Source organism: Mus musculus, chromosome 4 (genome assembly GCF_000001635.26).
Source record: "Mus musculus strain C57BL/6J chromosome 4, GRCm38.p6 C57BL/6J".
Classification (NCBI taxonomy): Eukaryota; Metazoa; Chordata; class Mammalia; order Rodentia; family Muridae; genus Mus; species Mus musculus.
Window position 1 is genome coordinate 139,167,692 of NC_000070.6, and position 16,763 is coordinate 139,184,454.

General features: G+C 46.6%; 1 long non-coding RNA gene across 1 annotated transcript; it reads right to left on the minus strand.

Annotated features, from left to right (window-relative positions):
* Positions 1-7,715: 7,715 nt before the first annotated feature.
* Positions 7,716-12,964, minus strand: Gm16287 (predicted gene 16287). Its single transcript, NR_033543.1, has 3 exons — positions 12,775-12,964; positions 10,396-11,347; positions 7,716-8,895 (listed from the first exon to the last, which is right to left on the minus strand). It is a non-coding gene; the product is annotated as a predicted gene 16287 (long non-coding RNA).
* Between the last annotated feature and the right edge of the window lie 3,799 nt (positions 12,965-16,763).

Sequence of the window (16,763 nt, forward strand, 5' to 3'; positions counted from 1 at the left end):
CATGTCCTCTTCTGACCTCTGGGGGCACCAGGCTAGCATGAAAGAACTCCTACACATGCAGGCAAACACACGGCAAAATAAAACCAAATCTAAAAAAAAAAAAAAAAAAAGAGAGTTACCTTGGTCTCAGAGTGGGTGGGTTGAAATCCATTGGCCTGTGATTAGACAGGATCCTGATTTCATGGGATTAAAGATATGCGCTACTACCCGTGGTTTTAAAAATATTTTTAAGTACATGTATGTGCGTGCTTCTGTATGTCTCTGTGTGTGTATGCGCATACATAAGTGCAGGTGACATGAAGATCAGAGGCATCAGGTCCCCGCTGAGCTGGTTGTTACAGGCAATTGTGAACCACCTGATGCGGCTGCTGGGAACCAAACTCTTGGGTCCTCAGAAAGATTGATACATGCTCTCAACTGGCTGAGTGAAGGATCGCACCAGCCGCTCCTTTAGATTCTTGAAATTTTCCATTTACTTGGGGCTGAGGGAGAGCTCAGTAGTTAAGAGCAGCAGCTGTTTTTGTTTTGTTTTGTTTTGTTTTGTTTTGTTTTGTTTTGTTTTGGTTTTGGTTTTTCGAGGCAGGGTTTCTCTGTGTAGCTCTGGCTGTCCTGGAACTCACTCTGTAGACCAGGCTGGCCTCGAACTCAGAAATCCACCTGCCTCTGCCTCCCAAGTGCTGGGATTAAAGGCGTGCGTCACCATGCCCACCACCACGCCACCACGCCCACCACCACGCCACCATGCCCAGCTGTTCTTGCAGAAAACCTTTGGTTTCACATCAGGCTGTGGCTTGCTGTGGCTTCTAACCAGTTCCAGGGGATCGGATACCTTTGTTTACCTCTCTAGGCACCTGGCATGTGTGCGGTACACGTACCTACATGCAGGCTCACGTTTACAAGCACCAGTGCCTGCGGGAACCAGTGGTTGCGGACCTTGAGCTAGATTTGCAGGCAGCTGTGAGCTGCCTGATATGGGTGCTGGGAGTCGAACTCGGGTCCTCTGCAAGAGCAGTATGCTCAGTTAGCCACTGAGCCATCTCTTCAGCCCCTCAGGCCTTTAAGGTTAGGCACAGAAGGGAGCAAGTGGCTGTAGAAAGAGATGGACATAGAGGTTGTCTTCAGAGAACACTTGGAAAACCTAGACCATCAGAGAAAGCACATACAGGCTTTTGGTCAGTATCAGAAAAAGACAAAAAGATGAAAATGGAAAAGTTGTGGGCTTTTTAAAAAAGTACTTATTTATTTACTTATTTACTTATTTTATGTAGATGAGTACACTGTAGCTTTACAGATGGTTGTGAGCCATTATGTGGTTTGCTGGGAACTGAACTCAGGACCTCTGCTCACTCAGGCTCCGCTCACTCTGACCCAAAGATTTATTTATTTTTATATGTAAGCATACTGTAGCTGTCTTCAGACACTCCAGAAGAGGGCATCAGCTCTCGTTATGGATGGTTGTGAGCCACCATGTGGTTGTTGGGATTCAAACTCAAGACCTCCGGAAGACCAGTCAGTGTTCTTAACCACTGAGCCATCTCACCAGCCCCCTATTTTTATATTTTTAAAGGTAGCAGCCTGCCTAGCTCTGGGATTATGAGACTATATCACTATGCCCAGTGTTACTTTTCTACCTAGAAAATGGAGTGTTACGAGATAGAAACGAAGCCTCAGGGCCAACTTCCTCTTCATACTCAAGTTCTGCTTTCTGATCTTAGCAGCTTCGTTTTCTTTGTCAAAACCGGGGGTCTGGGAGGGAGTGACTGAAGATGTACTCTGTGCCATTCCTCTGTCGGTGGTGAGCTTCCGGTTTCCATGGGGCTAGAGCCAGGGCGGCAACGTCTTAGCTGCTTTGTCCCTCCTTTTTTATGATTGGCAGCTTGAGACAGGGTGGCAGCTTGAGACAGGGTGTGATGTAACCGAAGGCTGGCCTGGAATTCATTATGTAGCTGGAAGTGACCTTGAACTTCTTATCCTCCTCCCTCCACCCCCTGAGCGCCAGGGTTTTGAGTGTGTAGCGCCATGCCTAGTTTATGAAGTGTTATGGATGGAACCGGGGCTTTGTGTATGCTGGGCAAACACCCTTCTAACTTAGCTGCATCCCCAGACCTTTGGTCCTCTTTCTTACTGATTCTCACAGGAGGAGAAGTTCCTACCGTAATTGATGGGCTGGAGAGAAGGGACTGAGATGCTAAACTTGCCCCTGCTTGGATGCGGTTTGTTCCTGCCAAACGGAAGTGTCTGGGTCATGGGGGCTTGCCGCCATCATGAAAGGATTCTCGTACTTCCCCCAGGAGCGAGTTATCATGAGAACAGGCTAGCTGACTTCTTTGCCCTCTCCTCTTTTCTATGCTGTACCATGGATTGAGCCACCTTATGGCTCTTACCAGAAGCAGAGGAGAAGCGGGAACTGAGCGCTTCGGCTTTTAGAAGTAGGGGCCCAAATAACCCTTTTTCCTTCATACTTTACATGACCTTGGTAGTTTGGTACAGCCACAGAATGCAGACCCCGAGTTTCCTTTCTTTTGTTCTCTTGGACAGCGCGTCTAATGCCTTCAGTCTGTCAGCAGGCTTGGCTTGTGAGGCCTGGGTCAGCCCCTGCCCAGCATGGTTTTGGTTTGAATGGCTAAACCTGGCTAACTGTGGGCTGGGTAATTAGACAGACACCCATAACCCACTTCTTTGTAATCAGCCTTACTGTCCTTTCCTTGGATTGTGTTTTCATTTCCATTTCCTAGATTCCTCTGTCTGCTTTTCCTTTGTCAATCAATTCAACCAGGAAGAAGGGGTGTGTTACTGGGCTCCTCCCACACTCCAGTACCTCCGTAGGGAAGTCCTGGATTACAACCTCCAAATTATAACCAAATTAGTTATAATCAAGTTAGGAGGCCCAGACTTGTCAGCAATAGATATAACACACAATTAATTTTCATCTAATAACAAGCAACACGGTTCAGATTCCTGACTTGCAATGAAGGGATGGAAATCCCTTAAAAACCCGTGTTCTCAAAATCTGTGGCTAAAATATTTACACAGGGCCCCGGTGATCCTGTAAGTGGTGTTTTAGGGCACACAGCCTGTCCAGACCAAACAGCATTCCTGATTTTTGGAAACCCATCAAGGAATCCATGTTTACTTAGACAACTTGGGTCCCAAGGGGCTTCGAGTAGGCTGGATTCAATCCAAGGAGAAGCCATGGCTCTGAAACCTTCCTTCTCCCAGAACCATTGGAACACAGACTTGTTGGCTCTCAGGGGCCCTCAGGAGGGCATCCAATGGTCTGATCAACTGTCTAGTTCCCAGGCTGGACTGTGAAGACCACAGACTGTTTGAGAACCAAGCCCCCTTGGTGATCCACACGGTGATCAGTGTCGGGCATGAAAGTCTCCTTCGCTGAACCCCCAAAGATAACGCAGGCATCCCGGTAAAGGCTTGGACTTGAATTAAACTGGAGCGTCTCAAAAGAGGTGGGCAGCTGTGAGAAACAGCTGTAGAGACGCGGAGAAGGCCAAGTCTGAGTGTCTAGAAAATTCAACTGACTTCTACCCAAAGCAAGGAAACAGCTCCATTCTTTTTTTGTTTTTTATTAGATATTTTCTTTATTTACATTCCAAACGTTATCCCCTTTCCTGGTTTCCCCTCCGAAAATCCCGTGTCCCCTCCCCCCTCCCCCTGCTCTCCAACCCACCCACTCCTGCTTCTTGGCCCTGGCATTCCCCTACTCTGGGGCATAGAGCCTTAACAGGACCAAGGGCCTCTCCTCCCACTGATGACCGGCTAGGCCATCCTCTGCTACATATGCAGCTAACAGCTCCAATCTTGATGAAAAAACAATGGAGGTTCAAGTGTGACAGCGCACAGGGCACGGTGTGTGTGTGTGTGTGTGTGTGTGTGTGTGTGTGTGTGTGTGTGTGTGTGTGAGGAGTGTTCTCCTTGAGTTAACTCAGAAAATGAGATCAGAGTGTGAGCCAGCAATGGTGTGACCCTGCTGAGGTGAGGCCATGAGGGAGGGGCTGGGCTTCCTTCAGTCTGCCTCATCCTTCTGCCCTCTTTGGTTTTTCCATGGTTCCGATGGGACAGTCAGTCACTACCCCTATTCACCTTATTGGCAGACCATGAAGTCACTGGTCAGGTCTGACCAATCACAGCCAGCCAGTCTTTCTATACCACATGGATGTTAAGGGTGACGGACTGATCAGCACTGTTCTATGAGGCTTGGCATCGCCCCATGAGACTGATCAGTATAACAGAACGAACAGCAGTCTCTGTATCTGGAGGCTCATGAGGCTGGGCAATTTTGGAAACTCCTCTGAATTTCAGAATCTCTTTGGGACTATTGTGTAAAAGCAGCCTTGCATGGTTGTGAGGAATAGCTGAGAATCAAATATGTACAGTCTCAGCACGGGGGACTTCAGCAAGGGACTCATTGGCATTATTTGACATGAAAACCATCTATCTCCCTCCCTTCTCCACTGCCTGATCAAACGCGGCTTCTGTAAGGTATTTTTCTTTTCCAGATAATGTCACATTATGTAGCTAGAATGGCTTGGATCTCATCGCAGAGGCCAGGCTAGTCCTAAACTCATGACCTTCTTGCTTTGACGGCCTGCGTGCTGAGATCACAGATGCACACTGCTATGCCCGGCTTGAGAAACACTAAGCATCTTAAAAATTACATGTGCTTACTGAGAACGCTGAAGCACACACAGGAGGGGATCGGCGACGGGATGTGGTTCATCTCTAGGGTTTGAGCAGGTACCAAAGGAAATTCACCAGTTGGGTTTGCTTAGAGATCTGAAACTATCCCATGGCCTTGTGTGTGCAAAGCTAGGCTCCTGAGAAGAGGCTCTTAATTTATATCTATCTATCTATCTATCTATCTATCTATCTATCTACCATCTATCTATCATCTATCTATCTACTATTTATCATTTATCTATCTTCTAGTTATCATCTATCTATCTCTATCTACTATTTATCTATCATCTATCTTCTATCATCTATCTCCTATCTATCCTCTATCTATCTATCTATCTATCTATCTATCTATCTATCTATCTACCATCTATCATCTATCTATCTACCATCTATCATCTATCTATCTATCTCTATCTACCATCTATCTATCATCTATCTATATCTACCATTTATCTATCATCTATCTTCTATCTATCATCTATCTCCTATCTATCATCTATCTATCTACTATCTATCTATCTACCATCTATCATCTATCATCTATCTATCTATCTATCTATCTATCTATCTATCTATCTATCTATCTACCATCTATCATCTATCTATCTACCATCTATCATCTATCTATCTATCTATCTATCTATCTATCTATCTATCTATCTATCTATCTATCTCTATCTACCATCTATCTCTATCTACCATTTATCTATCATCTATCTATCTATCTATCTATCTATCTATCTATCTATCTATCTATCATCTGTTTATTTTTCAGACAAGGTCTCACTCTGTAGACCAGGCTGGCCTAGAACTCACAGAGATCCCCACTGCCTCTGCCTCCTGGGTGCTGGCACTAAAGGTCTGCACCACCACCCCTGACTTAATTTCATTTGAAATCTGTAAGTCGCCAAAGTCATCTATCTGCCTTACAGCAAGATTAGCAACTAGAGAGAGAGAAGCATCCTTGGAAATCTCATCCCACGGTTACGAACACCCTCATGAGTTTTCTCCCCGCTTTTCACATAAGCATGCTTCCACTTTTCTACTTCAAATGCATGCTGGGAAAGGTGTTTCTTCTGTAGCTTGTAAGTTTTACTTATCCAAGTACTTCCCCTGTCAGCATCTTAAGAAATCTACTTACTATATTCACTAGAATTCACACAGACATTTCCTTTCTTTTTTTTTTTTTTTTTGGTGCTTTGAGGCAGGGTTTTATGTAGCCCAGGCTGGCCCAACACCCCATGTGAAGACAGAGGACAGAGGAGGACCTTGAACTTCCGATCCTTGAGTCTCTCTCTGCCTCCCAAGTGCTGGGACGACAGGCCTGCAGCACTAGGCCTGTTTTACTCAGTGCTGGGGATTGAACTCAGGGCTTCTTGCACGCTAGGCAAATGCTTTACCCACTCAGCTACATCTTCATCCTTGACTTACATTTCAAATGGATCGCTTTGGTCTGCTGGGATTGCAGGCATGCACCACCATGGCTGGCATCAGTTCATGACATTTTGTTATACTTGAACAGACTCTGACCCTTGCTGGGGGCCAAGGAGGGCTCCATGAACCAGGGCCGTCATAGAATCCCATGGAAGAAGTATCCTCCAAGAGGCTGCTTTTATCCACAGGAAGGCAGATGCTGCAGCTACAGTGTGCAAGACAGAAAGGCAAACACTGGGAGGAACACAAGCAATCCTTTTAGATTTGTGTTATCTTAAATTACATACACGTGTGAGTGTCTGCATACGGTGTGTGCTTGTGAATGCCGTCGCTTGCAGAGAACGGAGGCAAATGATTTCCGGGAGTTGGAGTTATAGATGGTTGTAAGCTGCCTAATGTGGGACCTGGAAACATCACCCCAGTCTTCTAGAAGAGCAGCAAGGGCTCTTAACCGCTGACCCATCTCCACGACAGCCTCCAACAGAAACAGTGTAGCTTATGTCTGAATGTCAAAGAAGGTTCCGTGAAACAGAAATTGTACACCGAACTCAGGCAAGAACGTAGTCTTCCAGAGTGAGTTCCAGGACAGCCAGGGCTACACAGAGAAACCCTGTCTTGAAAAAGATGGAAAAAAAAAAAAGAATGTAATCTTCCCTCACTATTGCCTGGTTGGGCCTCAGTGGGAGAGGATATGTCTAGCACTAGTGGGACTAGATGTCCCAAGGCAGGGTGGTACCCAGGGGGGGCTCCCCTTCTTTGTGGAGAAAGTAAGGGGGTAATGACAGGAGAGGTTTGTAAGGATGTGGAACTGGGAAAGGGGGGTATGTAATCAGATTGTAAGGTGAATTTAAAAAAAATATTGGGGGAAAAAAAAAAGAATGTACTCTTCATGAAGAATCTAAGTCCTGGGGCCGGTGCCTGCTGCCAAACCGGCTGACCTGCTTCCATAGCTGGAAGCCGCGTAATGGAAGGTGAGGACCAACCGCCACACATGCATGGTGGCACACGTTCACACAGCGACAATTTATAAAATAGTCAATCTCTGCCTGGTCCGACGGCACAGGCCTGTGATCGCAACTATTTCCAAGGCAGAGGCTCTGACCCAAAACGAAAAGTTAAAGCAGGTGTGGTGGTGCGCGCCTGTCATCCTAGCACTCGGGAGCCAAAGGCTGGAAGAGCTCTGTGGATTTGTAGTGAGTTCAGACAATCCGGAGCTGTATTGTGAGACTTTCTCCGAGAAAAAGGTGGCTGTGGAGAAGGTGCTTAACACGAGTGGAGTCCTTGGGTCTATTCCTACTGCTGGAAAGAGAGAGAAGGACTCCGGGGATCTTGTTCATCCCTGCAGCTCTAGGTTGTGCCAAGTCCTAGTAGGCGTTCAATGGTAACCTGTTGAATAAATTCTGAAGACCTGCTGGAGAAATGCCCATTTGAAGACAGGCAGGAGACTTTGGATTCTGTTCCTATTGGTTGACACAGAACACTGTCTTCGTGTTCTGCCCTTTACTTCAGCAGGCGGAAAGACAGGGGAGCAAGGGGTTAAAGGGGGTTAAAGCGTACTGTCTGAAGTTTTTTTTTTTTTTTTTCTTGGCATTAAAAAAAAGAAGAAGAAGAAGGAATAACATAGTTAGTTCTGCTCTTTGGACTGCAGCTCGCTGAGTCAGGGATTCAAAGAGAGTAGCACGAGGCTGGGAGCGGCAGAGGAATTTGCAGCAGATGCAGATGCCCCCAGAGACTTGGTGTGGCTTAAAGATGCTTCCCTCCATCACTGCTGCTGGCTCAGGAATCAAGGTCAGGGACGGGGAACCAAGTTCAGTTCCCTGGAGCCCAAGGCCCAGCCTCTTTTCCAGAGAACATGAGCCTTGTTCCACCCTTGGACTCCACAGAAGGCTCGGCTTGAGTGTCCCAGGCGGAGGGTGTGAGAAGAATTTGAACGTCTGTCCGTACCCATTTGTTTCCGTTCTCTTGGCTGCACTTTCTGAACCCTGAAGACACTGGGCTGGGGCTTCGTTCTGTGATCTGCCGAGCCTTTGTTCAGACTCCCAAGAGGGAGGGAGGACCGGTTATTAAAAGAGCAGATTCTTCGTTCAATATTTACCCCATACAACATTGCCTTGATCCCTAAAATACCTCCAGGTCACCGGGGTGGAAGTTCTCCTTCCTTTTTCTGTTTTGTTTTGTTTTGTTTCCTTTCGTTTGGTTATGTTGAGGCTGTTTATGGAGACTGTCACCATAGTGACAATATCAGAGCAGGTCAGATGGAACGCCGAATCCTTGGGTTATTAGTGGCTTTGCCTTTGTACCCGGAAGCATGACTTTTTCACCCCAAACCATGTCTTTCATTTCTTATAAGCACTTACAGTCTCAGCTCCAAGTCAACCAACCTCCCTTTTTGATGGATTGCCAGCGGTTCCAACCACAGAGGTGGTCCACTCCAGGAAGAGGAGGGGTGGGGAGACTTGGCTTGGGGCTCCTGACTGGAAACCGTATTTACCAGAAACCCTCTTTCCTTCGGCTACAACTTGGGTCAAGGTTTCAGGGTGTTGAAAGATGCACTATATAAACTACAGATCTAAAGGACCTGGCTGTTTGGTCCACAGACATGGAGATGGAGTTCAACAAATAAACACAGCTGGCGTGGGATGGCCTTTAGCAAATACTTATCATCTTTTCCCCCCCACAATCATTTTCTTGGCCAGGAAGTAGAGTAGTAATAGTTATTGCTGTTATTATAGCATTCTCATACACTGCTAGTGGAGTTGTGGCCATCTGTCAACAGGAGAAGAAAAAGTTAGACCACATGTCCTTCTGTTGATACTAAATTATTCTCATGCATCCTAAGAAAAAATTTGGGATGAGGATGGAGGGCTGCATGCAAAGATGCTTAATAATAGTTTAAAAAAAAAAAAGAACAGTGCAACTCTGGGAGGCACTTATTATATTCTAGTATTAGTGTGGTAGCAGTGGTTATGTGCATGTGCACGCATGAAAGCATGAGTGTGAGTGTGTGTGATGTGTATGTATGGTGAGTGTGTATGTATGTGTGTGTGGTTGTACGGTATGTGGTGGTGAATGTGTGTGTGTGTGTGTGGTGTATGTATATGAGTGTGTGTGATATGTGAGTGGTGTGTGTGTACATGCATGAATGCATGAGTGTGCATGTATGTGATATATGTGTGTAGTGGGTATGTGATGTCTATATGTGGTATGTGTATGTGTGTGAGTGTGTGTGTGTGAGTGATGAGGGGGTACAGGAGAGAGGACATGGTAGGAAACTCCTTTCACTGTGGTCTCCAGGGATTGAACTTAGACTATATGGGGTGGAGAGATGGCTCAGCAGTTAAGAGCATGGACTGCTCTTCCAGAGGTCCAGAGTTCAATTCCCAGCAACCACATGGTGGCTCACAACCATCTGTAATGGGATCTGAGGCCCTCTTCTGCTGTGTCTGAAGACAGCTACAGTGTACTCATATGCATAAAATAAATCAATCAATCGTAGAGCCCATTACACGCTGAGCTAGTTCACCAACCCCATGTTTTGTTTCTAATCAAGACGCTTCCATAACAAAAGATCCTGGGAATCCAGTAAACATTCTTCTGTGAGAATCCTTAACGTGTCCAGGATGTGTTCTTGGTTAAGAATAAAAGCAACTTCCAAACCTGTATAAGCTCATTATGGCAAATTATTCATATATGTGTGATTTATGGTAAATTACGCATATGTGTGTGACAGAAAAAGACTGGTCTACATTCTAAAAAGAAAGCAGCATTTGCTTCTAGGCTGATTTTCTTCTTTGTGCGTATGTGCGCTTTCATCCGCCTGTAAGTTTCCCTTTTTGTTTGTTTGGGTGTTTTTGCTGTTGTTTGTGGCTCTGTGTATCTAATTCAGGGCCTCTCGCACTTTAGGCCATTGCTATACCACTGAGCTACATCTCAGCTTCTAGCTATAATGGGCATGCACACATATACACATAGGCATAGACAAGATTTGTAGCCTTGGTAGGCCTGGAATTGGCTATGTAGACCAGGCTGCCCTCGACCTCACAAAGATCCACTTGTTCAGCCTCCTGAATTCTGATCCTGTCTGGCAGGTTTTTCTTTCTTGTAAGTGGTCCTGCAAGGTCCTGGACCACAGATATCTGATCCTGTCTGGTGTGGTTTTTTTCTTGTAAGAGTTATTTTTATTATTAATTGAGGCAAGGGAAAGGAGAGACAGGGAGAGAGGGAGGAGGGCAAGAGGGAAAGAGAGAAAACTCAAGGGTGTAGTACCTGAGGAGACCACAAGGGGACACCAGATCTGCAGGAGCTGGAGTTAAGAGGTGGTTGTGAGCTTCCTGACCTGGGTGCTGGGAACCAAACCCAGGTCCTCTGCAAGAGTAGCGAGGTCCTCTAGCTGCCAAGCTGTTTACCAACCTGTCTAGCAGGCTTAAGCTGCCGAGGAACACTGATGACACAGGCTCAGTCACTATGTCGCACCCATGTCCTTAGATTTTTTTGGGGGGGGTGGGGAGGTTGAGACAGAGTTTCTCTGTGTAGCCCTGGCTGTCCTGGAACTCACTTTGTAGACTAGGCTGGCCTCGAACTCAGAAATCCGCCTGCCTCTGCCTCCCGAGTGCTGGGATTAAAGGCGTGTGCCACCACGCCCGGCTCCCTACTATGCTTTCTATTGACTGTGGTAAACACCAGGACCAAAAGTATGTTGGGGAGAAAGGGGTTTATTTCAGCTTACAGCCCATCCCTGAGGGCATTCAGGGATGACAGGAACTGAAACCGAAGCGATGAAGGAACACTGTCTACTGCCTCACTCCTTGTGGCTGGCTCAGTCCGCTTTCTCAAAGCACTACAGGGCTGCCTGCCTAGGGATGGCAGCACCCACAATGGGTCGGGGCCCTCCCACACCAGTCATTAAATAAGATGATGATCCATGGGGTTTGTCTACAGGCCGATCTGATGGGGGTGGGAGGCATTTTTCTCAACTGAGGTTCTGTCTTCCCAGATGACCCCAGCTTGTGTCTGTCAAAGTTGACAAAACGAACCAGTACACTGACTCATTTCACCTGCGCAGAACAGCTGGCCCAGATGTTCATAGCTGCTTCTCCATATTTGCCAACATTTCATGTGCGCCAGGCTGGCCCCAAACTCCCTATGTAGCAGAGGATGGCTTTAGGCTTTTGTACCTCTGCCTCTTGAGTGCCAGGCTTCCAGTCATGTACCACCATGCCTGAAACACACAATGCTGAGAATCAGACATGGGGCCTTACGTGTGTTAGGCAAGCACTGTACCAATTGGGCTACATCCCCAGCCCTCTGTGTAACTATTTTTACTTTAATCTGGATCTTTGCAACAACAGTGATGTTGACCACCATGAATAAATAGGTTTTCAGGTCTACTCTGGTCCTCAAAGTTGAAAACCTTCACAAAGGCCCAGTTACAATGTGTGCTCCATTGGTTCTTTTGAACAAAACTTAGGCTGATATATTTTATATTTTTAATTTTATTTCTTAAGGTGTGTGTGTGGTGTGTGTGTGTGTGTGTGTGTGTGTGTGTGTGTGCACATGCACCATGAGCATGCAGTACCCATGGAGGCCAGAAGAGGGCCTTAAATCATCTGGAAATGGAGTTACAGAACGCTGTGGGATACTGGACACTAAATGCTGAGCCCAGGTCCTAGTGCTTTTAGTTGGAGACAGAGTATCATTATGTAGTTCTGGTGGGCCTAGAACTTGCCATGTAGACCAGGCTGACTTGAAGTCAAGGAGATCCACCTACCTGCCTCTGCCTCGTTTGGATTTTGTTGTTGTTGTTGTTCTGTATTCTGTCTTACACAGATAGCATCTTCCTATGCTGCCCAGGCTGGCCTTGAACTCAAGCACTTTAGTGATCCTCCAGCCTCAGCCTCCAGCAGCTGGGACCATGGGTCCCTCCCCGTGTATCTCAGCCTTGCACCAGACTATGCTCTCAGTTCAGTTCCTTCCCTTCAGAAGATCTTGGGTAAGGTCAGCATCTGGCCTTTCACCGGGACCATGACAGTGTCTAATCTGAAGGAGGGATGGGAGGAGTTGGAACCGACCGCAGTTTACGTCCTGGATGACTGGAGTTTTTCTGGGTCATCATTTGACAGGCTCCATTTGTGGCAAGAGATTGTATCTCAGGGTCTAATGGTTAGGGAGTGACTCACAGGCCCTACCTATCTCAAAGAGCTACAGAGCAGCCGGACAAACACTAAGAGCAAAGGAAGAGATAAGGTGTACAAAGTGCATGGTTTCCATGGGAACACACAACAGGCGGCGGCTCCAAGCCCAGCTTTTGAGGGCGTGTTGCAGAATATGATCTGGAAAGACAGGGGCTGCTTATCCCAAGCCCAAGGTGAGAATTGGCCTTGGGTATGTTATATAGTCCAGTCCAACCCAGAGTGGCTGGCTGACTGGCCAGCTTAATTCACTGGACAGGAATTCTCCCCAGATGTGCATATAAAAACTCCCAACAGCTGGCCCGCATTTGAGAGGCCTCTCTACATCTCTGATCAAGATCCCCCAGATGGACAGGATACAAACACTTCTGGTCCAGCAGAACAGAACACAGCTGGGACTTCTCCCAGGTACCTATTAAAAAATCAAAACAAAAACCCCAAGATGATTGTGACAAACCTCAGAATGAAGGATCGTCTTGGCGCCGCAGCCTCGGGCTGTATTACACAGATGGGTGGCCAGTGCTCTGGCCTCCTCCCCTTCATGGCTCCATGCTCTGTCCGGATGCTGAACGGTGGGAGAAGCTCTGAGTCAAGACGGCCTCTTTTACTACAAACCACAGTTTTCTGTCTTCAGAAGAAGTCAGTGTGTTCTTCCCTCCCTTCAGCCCTCCAGCATCTGTCCTACTTTATGTCCCAATAAATAGAAATTTCTGAGACTCAAACGCCTCTTTTAGTCTATGGTATACTCATCTTTACAAAATCTGGGGCTGGAGAGATGGTTCAGCAGTTGTGGGCATTTGGTGTTCTTCCAGAGGACCTGAGTTCAGTTCCCAGCCCTCACATGCAACTCACAGCTGCCTGGAACTGGAGTCCCTCGGGATCCAATGCACACTTCTGAACTCACATGCATATACCCCCACATGGACACATATCATTTTTAAAAAATTCTTATTTTAAATTCCAGGTTGGCCTTGAACTTGCTATGTATTTAAGGATGACCTTGAACTGGTGATCCTCCTGCTGCCACCTCTCAGGTGCTGGCACGACAGGCACAGGCCGTCATGCTCAGCTCTCTTTGGTGCTGGAGACTGGTCCCAGGGGCTTCAGGCACCCTTACCAACTGAGCTACACTCTCAGCCCCTCATTTTATCCTTACCCAGAATTCCTGGAGCGAGTATGTTTCTTTTTTAATTCTTTCTATATGCCTCTGCTTCCCAAGTGCTGGAATTAAAGGTGTGGGCCATTGTAATGGTTTATATATGCTCGGCCCAGGAAAGGCACTGTTAGAAGGTGTGGCCCTGTTAGAGTACATGTGTCACTGTGGGTATGGGCTTAAGACCCTCATCCTAGCTGCCTGGAAGCCAGTCGCCTTCAGAACTCTCAGCTCCTCTGGCACCATGCTTGCCTGGATGCTGCCATGTTCCCGCCTTGATGAGAATGGCTAAACCTCTAAACCTGTAAGCCAGCCCCAATTAAATGCTGTCCTTAGAAGAGTTGCCTTGGCCATGGTGACTGTTCACAGCAGTAAAACCCTAACTAAGCCAGCCACTACCACTCAATTTAGGGCTATAGCTGTCTTTCTCCCTCCCCCCAAAAAAATCTGAGCCTAGGGGGTGGTCTCAGTATTTCCTGAGCATCCATAAAACCCTAGGTATGTTATCTAGCACTATAGAAGAATATACATACATACATACATACATACATACGTATATACATACGTATATACATGCATACATACATGTACACACACATATATACATGCATACATATATACATACATATGGACATACATGCATACATATATACATACATGTGGACATACATGCATACATACATACATATGTACATACATACAGACAGACATCTGAACTATTTTAGTAACTTGACAAGACCATTCATCATAATTAAATGTCTGGCAAAAGCAATTAAGGGGAGGACTTTGGGGTACAATACTTCCTGGGAAAAGCATGGCAGTGAAAGCTGGTATGGTACTAGAGGCAGGGCTTGCCCTCACTAGAGGCGGGGCTTGCCCTGGGGAGGGGGGCACTAGAGGCACTTGCCCCCAGGGTTCACCTCCACCAGCTCCACTAACTGAGGAGCAAGTACTCAGACCCAGGACAGACATGCCATTTCCATCCCGATACCACCAGCCCACCCTGGGATCTCAGGAAGCAGGTCCAGGCCTGCGACTGGGAGGCATTCAGGAGCTAAGCGAGCCCCAGTTCCTGGGATCACTGCACCTCCTAACCCTGATGTCTCAGCTAGAAGATTTAAACGAAGAAGGAAGGCTAGCTAATGGGGCAGTTTTGAGGATTGAATGCTCAGATGAATCCTGTACCAGCCACTGAGCAGCCCATCTCCACGTGCCGCAGGGAAGGCTACTCTCCTTTTTGTGATATGCTCAGGGCTTCCTTCTCAACCTGCCTGGGCTCAGGAGATGCTCATGGGCAAATGCTGTGTGTAAAGGGCAGCGATGAAGGAGGATGGTGTGTGCTAGTTTGGTGAGGCTACTTAGAATCTTTCATGTGATTCTGTGGACAGACACAGAAAGAGCCAAGTCAGGACAGCCTGTTCATTTCTTCTACAGTGATGTGGAATAGAGAGGTAGCTCAGTGGGTAGAGGAGCACCTGACTGGCCTGCAAGAAACACTGGATTCCTCCTCCCCTCCCCCAACACACTTAATAAACCAGTTGGAATGCACTGGTAATTCCAACTCTCCAGGGATGGAAGCAGGAGGATCAGGAGTTCAAGGTCATCCCCAGCTACACAGTGAGTTTAAAGCCAGCCTATAAAGCCCTGGGTATAGGGGCTGGAAAGATGGCTCAGCAGTTACAAGCACTGACTGCTCTCCCAGAGGTCCTGCTCTCCCAGAGGTCCTGAGTTCAAATTCCAGCAACCACATGGTGGCTCCAACAGGGTCTGATGCCCTCTTCTGGTGTGTCTGAAGAGAGCGACAGTGTACTCACATAAATATATAAATGAATCTCTTTTTTAAAGCCCTGGGTTTGATCCCTAGCACTTCTAAATAAATAGATTCTATCTTGAAAACAGAAACCAGAACAAACAAACACCAGTCAAGCCTGAAGTTGCTATGAAGTTGCTAGTTCCAAAGATGTATTGGAAGGAGTTAAGGAGAAGGGAAGACTGGTGCACACCTTTATTTCCAGCATTCAGGTCCTGGAATTCCAAGGCTACATAGTTAGATTGTCTCAGAACAACAAAAAAAAATTACACGTAGTAAGCACCCATTTAAAAAAAAAAAAAGCTGGCAAAGCTTCATTATCCAATTCCCAAACGCTGACTTATAGTCATGGTGTTATCATGTTGATATATGTTCATGTTGATATATGCATTCATCGAGCACCCACCACGTTCTACGTGCTAAAGACTTACATGCAGAAAGCATACATCCGGAAGGGGAAGTTCAGAGGGAATGGAGGTCGCATTGGGAAAGGTTGTAGCAGACACCAGAAGTAAGGTGCAGTAAAGTGAGCGGAGGCACAAAGAGGCTACTGATTTCTGCAAGATGAAATTCCTGGCTGGAGAAATGGCTCAGCGGTTAAGAGCACTGACTGCTCCTCCAAAGGTCCTGAGTTCAAGTCCCAGCAACCCCATGGTGGCTCACAACTATCTGAGATCTGGTGCCCTCTTCTGGGGTGTCTGAAGACAGCTACAGTGTACTTACATATAATAAATAAGTCTTTAAAGGAAAAAAAATACCCACGTAACCTTAGAAGGTATGAAGTCTGTGGGCAAGTTGGGGTTGGTACAACCCTACCCCCTGAGGGGAATCTAGACGTAATGCAGAATCATCTCTAGCAGTGTGTGTGTGTGTGTGTGTGTGTGTGTGTGTGTGTGTGTGTGTGTATGTATACGTGTGTACAGATATACTAGCCCATGTAGGCCCACATGGTAGAGGTTGTTATCAGGATGCATTTATTTCTCAAATGCTTTTCTACTTTACTTTATTAGACTTATTTTTTTTTATATGGAGTTTTGCCTGCCCACTTGTGTGTTTGGTGCCTACAGAGGTCAAAAGAGGGCACTGAATCTGCTGGAATTGGCATTACAGATGATTGTGAGCCACCAGGATGGTGCTAGGAATGAAACCTGAGTCCTCTGCAAGAGCAACAAGTCGTCTTCTTCCTCTTCTTCTTCTTTTAAAAAGATGTATTTATTGATTTATTGATTTTATGTATATGAGTACACTGTAGCTGTACAGATGGTTGTGAGCCTTCATGTGGTTGTTGGGACTTGAATTTTTAGAACCTCTGTTTGCTCTGGTCAACCCTGCTCGCTCTGGTCGGCCCCAGCTTGCTCTGGTCAACTCCACTCGCTCGGTCCCTGGCTGCCCAAATATTTCTTTATTATTATACATAAGTACACTGTAACTGACTTCAGACACACCAGAAGAGGGTGTCAGATCTCATTACGGTTGGTTGTGA